Here is a 7680-nt window from a genome sequence, read left to right as displayed (position 1 = left end):
TTTAGCTATTATTATTATTATTATTATTATTATTATTATTATTATTATTATTATTATTATTATTATTATTTTATTGTGCTAAAACACACAACACCACTTAGTTCTGAACTGCGAGGGCTTTTTAATTATTTCCGTTAGCTCCGACTCCGAGGTGCCGAATATAATTAACTTATCTGCTAATTGTTCCTGCGAATTCAATGTGACTGTGTGCTGTTGTGTGGAGTTATCTGTTTTTTTGGTTGCTCACGCTGTTTAACTGCACAAAACAAAAGAACTGCTCAGTTTCCTTGTTCGCGTTTTTTTCTCACTGCAAATGAACTTGATCTCATTTTTTTTTTTTTCAGGACGAACACATTATACATGTGTTCGTCTTCCAGTAGAGTTTGTTATTTCATTTGTACGGTAAAGTGTGTGGAATCTCTGATTTCAGAGCTGAACGTTGAGTGCTGATAACATATTTGACTATTTAATTAACAATAAATGAGAAGGAATTCGATTAATATCAGAAGCAAAATGTTTTGTCCGATTTTCATACACATAAACGAAATAAAATATCAATGCGATCTTCTTTCATAACCATTCGGTATGGTAGTTTCCTTAAAGTCCCCGTGAAGTTCCTTGAAGCACGCAGTGTTATTCAATGTGTTGACATAAATTCCATTCAAACAGGAAGTCTTGGGGGGGTATATAGAGTAGCTCCTCCCTCTTTTTAAATAGCTAATAGCGTTTAGCTTACCTCTCAGCCAGGGATAAGCTTGACAGTTAGTACCATGGATAATGTTGTTGGCTGGACACTTCGGATTCTAGACAGCATTTGATTGGACAGAAAATCTTATGCGAAGCTGATCTGCAGAATGATGTAATCAAAATCGTTGATCCATATCGGTCGTAGAGAGACACTGTAAAATTGTGAATGCGTATATATCTTCTAAATGTGGATTTTGTCGTCTTTTTGGAGCACACTAGCTTATAGATAACCTTAAAGCTAACATATTCATACTAAAAACTAGAAAAACTTGCATTTTGATTTCATGGCAATTTTAAAGCTGTAAAAATGCTTGGCCCCCTATGATTGCTGCTTGCATTTCCCCCTTGCTTCTGAATGCCAGTGCGGTCGTGCTCATTTCACTTTCGGTTTCGAATTAGCGGTAATTCGGGGGCGGAAATTGCTTGAACGGTGGGTTCATTATTATTCTTAATGAAAAACACAACAACAACAAACCAGTACAATGACAAAAAAAACAAAATGCTAAGTCTTTATTGTTTAAACTTTTGCTCTTTTGTTGAAAAAAAATTCACAAAAATACTCTGCTCTCATGGATATCAAACAATTGCAAACACAACACAGGTTTATAAAAAAATATCTTTGTTAAATATAGGTTTCCGCACACACAGAGCCGCGAGAATCAAACCCCGACCCTGGGGCGAACATGCTAACAACTAAGCCACCACGCGCCATCTGAGGTAACACATAGGCCAAATTCCCTTAGTCTTTCATAACAATGGGTAAGACCAAGGAATATAGCTGTGATGTGCGGCAAAAGGTTTGGGAAGTGTCTATAAGGAAAAAGCACAAGCATATATATGCCCTCCACTAATATATTTGAGTTGGGTAGTATATTTCTAAAAATAAACAACATATATTTAAAACAAATATGGGTTACGGGTTGAAATATTTTCTAAAAGCGACCAGGGCTCCACCTTGACCAGGCATTCAGGATGCACACAGCAGTGAATTTCAGCAGGAGGTTATTCATTAGGCAATAATTAAAGAGGAAGGAAATGAAAGAGGTGCATTTTGCCTTCTCATAGCGGCGTAATGGAGTTATCAGAGTCTATGTTAGCGAGTAATGGAGTGAGTGCAGAGATGTGAGATTGCTTGGTCTTTAATAAATACACTTACACGTGAATTAACAGAAGTGCTTCACCACCGAACACATCTTCACACCAGGCTTGTGAGATCATGTGGAATACATCATCGTTCCTATCGCAGCTCCTGATCATCACTGATTGACGTTAGTATTACTTGTGGAGCTAACGCGTTGGGGGGCGTTGGACTAGTCACTAATGTTAACATTTATACCATTACCATTGATTACCATTCATACCAAAACGGTATGTATCTTTCCATGTCTTGATATTTATATGATTAATCATTAATCGATTGGGTTTTAGAGTCTACACACAGAAAACTTATCACACGTTGGTTTCAGACTTGCTGTCAGTAAGTTCCCTCATACGGAAGGCTTAGCGATCAATCAGAAAGAGAAACAGCACTTGGGCGTGTCTTGTGTTGTTGATACGTTTGTGGCTAGCGTGATTTATGAACTGATTTAACTGTGTAATTAGTTTCGCAGGAGTCTGATGACGCAGGGACTCCAGAACTAACTCTAAAGCACTGCTACAGTTTTATTGTACTTCCACAATTCCAAAAAAGATGGGATGCAGTGTAAAATGGCAATAAATGGAAATAAAAACAGAATGCAATTATTTGCGAATCTCATAAACCCATATGTTACCCATATGATCACGGGCATGCAGTATTGATTTTCAGCCTTGTCCCTTACGCACAGAGATTTCTCCAGATTCTCAGGATCTTTTGATGATATTATGTACTGTAGATGATGAGCTATTCATCGTCTTTGCAGTTTTATGTCGAAGAACATTATTCTGAAATTGTTCCATAAATTGTAGATGCAGTTTTTCGCAGATTGGTGAACTTCTGCCTGTCTTTACTTCTGAGAGACTCCGCCTCTCTACGATACTCTTTATATACCCAATCATCTTACTGACCTGTTCCCAATTAACCTCCAGCTGTTTCTTTTTACTAACACTTACTTTCCCAGCCTTTTATTGCCCCCGTCCAAACTTTTTTGAGACGTGTTGCGGCCATCAAATTCAAAAGGACCTTGTTTTTTTTTTTTTTTTTTTTTTTTTTTAATGGTACATTTCCTCAGTTTAAACATTTGATATGTTTTCTATGTTCTATTGTGAATAAAATACGGGCTTATGACATTTGCAAAACATTGCATTCTGTTTTATTTACATTTTACACAGCGTCCCATTTTTTTGGAATTAGGGTTGTATTTTCTGTTGGTGCTAATTAATGTCCTAAAATCCATGGTGTGTGTGTGTGTGTGATGAAATGAAACCTGTGTGTGTGTGTATGAGTGTGTGTGTGTGTGTGTGTTCACGGGTTCAGTATGTTCCTCACGGACTGCTCAGGGTCTTCAGAGATCAGTGAGATATCACGCTCCCGTGCTGTACGACACACACTAATGTCATTTTAATAGCACTGACACTTGGTGCAGCAGCACAAACCATGTGTTCCACACAACACCCCCCACCCCCCACCCCACACACACACACACACACACACACACTAGTGTTTATCCAGCTTTTATACACCTTATTCCACTCAGTTTGAGATGAGATGAAAAATGTACCACTAACAAGAGACAGTAAATTCTTCAATGGAGTTTAAATTAAAGGGAAAAGAAGAAGCAAACATTAGAAACCTGGCTGATTGTGAAGCTCTTCACTCATCCAGGGTAATATTTCTTGAAATGTATTAATATGATAAAGTCAAACATGTTCAGTGATTCCTCTAAATATAAAATGTAATCATCAATCTATCTTCCGTTTTACTATAATTCTATCAGTGTGTTATTCCCTTCATTATTATTACTCGTTTTGAATTTGCGTGAGCAGACCGATGTGAAAATTCAACACTCGTTGCTAGTATTCATGAAAGTAGAGCTGTTTTTACAAGTGTGGACCGCTGCAGGTCAGAGTAATGGGTGTGTTTAAAGGTATGGGTGTGTCTAAATCTAAAGATATGGGCGTGATAAAGGTATGAGCATGTCTAAACATATGGGCGTGTCTAAAGGAACGGTCATGGCTCAACATTTGGGCATGTTTAAAGGTATGGGCGTGATAAACGTATGGGTGTGTCTAAAGGTATGGGCGTGATAAATGTATGGGTGTGTCTAAAGGTATGGGCGTGATAAATGTATGGGCGTATCTAAACATATGGGCATGTCTAAACATATGGGCGTGTTTAAAGGTATGGGCATGTCTAAACATAAGGGCATGTCTAAAGGTATGGGCGTGATAAATGTATGGGCATGTCTAAAGGTATGGGCGTGTCTAAAGGTATATGCATGTCTAAACATATAGGCGTGTCTAAAGGTATGGGCGTGATAAACATACAGGTGTGTCTAAAGATATGGGCGTGATAAACGTATGGGCGTGTCTAAAGGTATGGGCATGATAAACGTATGGGCGTGTCTAAAGGTATGGGCGTGATAAACGTATGGGCGTGTCTAAAGGTATGGGCGTGATAAACGTATGGGCGTGTCTAAAGGTATGGACATGTCTAAAGGTATATGCATGTCTAAACATATAGGCGTGTCTAAAGGTATGGTTGTGTCTAAAGGTATGGGCATGATGAACGTATGGGTGTGTCTAAAGGTGTGGGCGTGTCTAAAGGTCTTTTCAATTGGTCGCAAAAGCTGTCTGTTCCACTGAAAGCAGGCCGTGAGCCTAAACATTACTGCCCAACAGGTTTATTAACAGGACGTGGCAAGTCCGACATAGACAACGGGCGTGTACGTTGTAGTCACTATCCCTAAGCTTATTTCAATTCTTTGACTGTAAAAATGGCGATAATGACAATAAAAAAGTCAACTGTGACGTTACTGACGTCATCACCAGCGCGTGTTAGTTTTGGTCTCGGTGTACCAGTATGGTGTTATTTTTTGCCTGATCCTTCCTGATGCCCTACCCCTGGATGGAGCTGTCATCAACTGGAGGCTACGACCTGGAGATTGCTGAGGACGGTACCGCTTAGACTGCAATTACCTCATGCAGTTTTACACTCAGGTCTCCTTTAGTGAACAGTGGACTAGTTCAACACACAGACTTCATATAAAAGCCATAATGAACTTCCTTTTAGTTTCACTCTATCCGTTGTGACCCAGATGAGGACGGGTTCCCTTCTGAGTCCGGTTCCTCTCAAGGTTTCTTCCTCATATCATCTCAGGGAGTTTTTCCTCACCACCGTCACCACCGTCTCGCTCAATACGGATAAACTCACACGCTTAAAATCTCCATCCTGTGTTTATATGTTTCTGTAAAGCTGCTCTGAGACAACGTCTATTGTTAAAAGCGCCATACAAATCAAAATGAATTGAATAGAATTGAATATCAATACAAATGGATGTTATTGAAACCAAAGAAGCCACTGTGGCTATTTCTGATTTGTGCTTCAGAGCACGCAGACGAAACCTCATGCTATCATGCGATCGGAGGCGGAGGTCTGCTTTTTAGAAACGGAATGGTGTGAGACAGCTCTGGGAAGTAATTAAACCAAATCATTTGGACGACAGACTTTGGCTCCTGCGTTTCAGAATGACTAAAACAACATCTGAGATGCTGTGCAGCGAGATTAGTGCGCTGGTTAGTCCAGTTATGCGACCCACTGCTCCCCAGTTCACACAGAAGAGCTTGTGTTGGATTTCTCACAATTATTCGCATCTGTATTTGTAAACGTTTAATCCGTAATCTGTGTAATCTGTCCAGCTGTATACACTTTCATCCCCGGAATTGATATGGAATTGAAACGTTGACCCTGATTCCTATATTCTAGACATTCCTCCCCTCTCACCCCCCCCCACACCTCGCCTCGCCTCGCCCCGACGCCTCACCTCTTGCCGCTCGGTTAGTTAGCACACGGCTGAAACGAACGTCTTCCTAATTTGCCATCACTGGAGAAGATAATTATTGCTGCGCATCATTCCTGATCTCCTCATCATATGGATCAGTGGCTGTGTGTGGGTCAGGTGGGCTGGAAAAACATCATTAGCATATCATTATTACCATATCATTAGCATATCGTTATTACGCACAGGTCCTGACTTGTTTATTCCAGTTCCTCCGAGAGCGCAGACGAGCAGTCATGCTGTAGACGCACTCAGATCTGCTCTCACGGTGTTATCTACAGCTCGTTTACTGCATGTGGGGCGTCCTGATCCTGGAGCGGACGCTAAAATTATTATTATATGCTAAATGTACGCCGAAATCTGGGCGAGTAATACGGGTTAGAAATAAACGTTAACATTTTAAATGCACTATATTCCATTTATTATATTATAGTCTAGTTTTTATCTAGTTTTTGTTTCCTGAAAAGGACGACATGACGTTTACAAAAATGACAAAATAAATTTCCGGATCTGCAGTGAGAGAAGAAGTCCACTGTGATGCTACTTAATTGCATACACAAGTTGCTCCTACATTATTATTATTATTATTATTATTACTATATACCGCACATAGTGACCACAGCCCCGCCATCTTCTTTTCTACTGGTGGAAAAACCACCCTTCAGCCGCTATCAGAAACACTCTCTCACGTAACGTGTCCAGACCTTAATTAAAATGTAGCACATCTGGGTTCCGGAACCTTTTTTGTGTGGATCCGGCACCTCTGCAGCTGGATGTAAAGCCGCCCTCAGCAATATTATCAAAGCAGATAGTTTTAGTTTTTAATTCACCAAAAGAAAAACAAAAACCCGGCATTAAAAATGCTCAAATAATAATAATATCCAATAATCAGTAGCCTCTTTCACGCAACGTAATCACTTCACGTTCAACATTCACCTGAATTCGAAGCCTACAGTCGCGTGGCATGCGTTGTAGAGTGCGTCACGGTGAAAAGAAACCAGTTATCATCAGCAGCATTTTTTAAGAACATTAACAAAATACTAAAAAGGCAAGAGTCTAGGAGAGCGAGCGGCAGCAGGTCACTGATGACGCAGTTCGGTGACTGTTCCCACGACTAGCAGTGATAATGCTCTAGCCTCTGATTGTGGAAGGTTTTTAGAAGCAGTTACAAGGCTAAACGTTCTCAGCTTGTGCAGGGCCTTGAAAGTGAGATTTGCTGCGCGGAATTAAATAGAGTTAACAGCCCACGTACAGTCATTCAGGCTTTTAGGGAGTGCAGGGACTCCAAGTTCCAGAAGGACTGAGGCCGTTGTTGGCTACTGTGAATACCACACCGATCTCGAGGCTTTCTCAAAAATCGGTCTCATTTGTAGCTCGCAGCGTGAATCCCTTCTCGTCCCCACCATCTCGTCTCTGATGCTTCTGAACATCGTGGGTACACCGCTTACAAAGTTCAATCCTGAGCCATTTGTGTTCTCATGGATATGTAAGGGATGCAGGGAAGCGGTGGAGGACACTGAACTGACAGCTTTGTGGAATATTTTCTCTTAGGGAAGTGGAAACTCAGCGGTTAAGATGTCAGAATTCTGATCGGAAGGTCGTGAGTTCAAATCCCAGCACTGCCAAGCTGCCGCTGCTGGGTCCTTGAGCGAGGCACTTAACCCTCAGTTGTATAAATGAGATAATTATAAGTTGCTCTGGATAAGGGTAATATATCCATACCTTTAGACACGCCCATACGTTTATCATGCCCATACCTTTAGACACGCCCATGTTTAGACATGCCCAGACCTTTAGATACAAACATACCTTTAGACACGCCCATTATTCTGACCTGCAGAGACCTACACTTGTAAAAACAGCTCTACTTTCACGAATACTAGCAACGAGTATTGAATTTTCACATCGGTCTGCTCGTGCAAATAGATATTCAAAACGAATAAGAGAGTGTTTATAG

Source organism: Ictalurus punctatus, chromosome 7 (assembly GCF_001660625.3).
Source record: "Ictalurus punctatus breed USDA103 chromosome 7, Coco_2.0, whole genome shotgun sequence".
Classification (NCBI taxonomy): Eukaryota; Metazoa; Chordata; class Actinopteri; order Siluriformes; family Ictaluridae; genus Ictalurus; species Ictalurus punctatus.
This window is presented reverse-complemented; position numbering follows the sequence as displayed.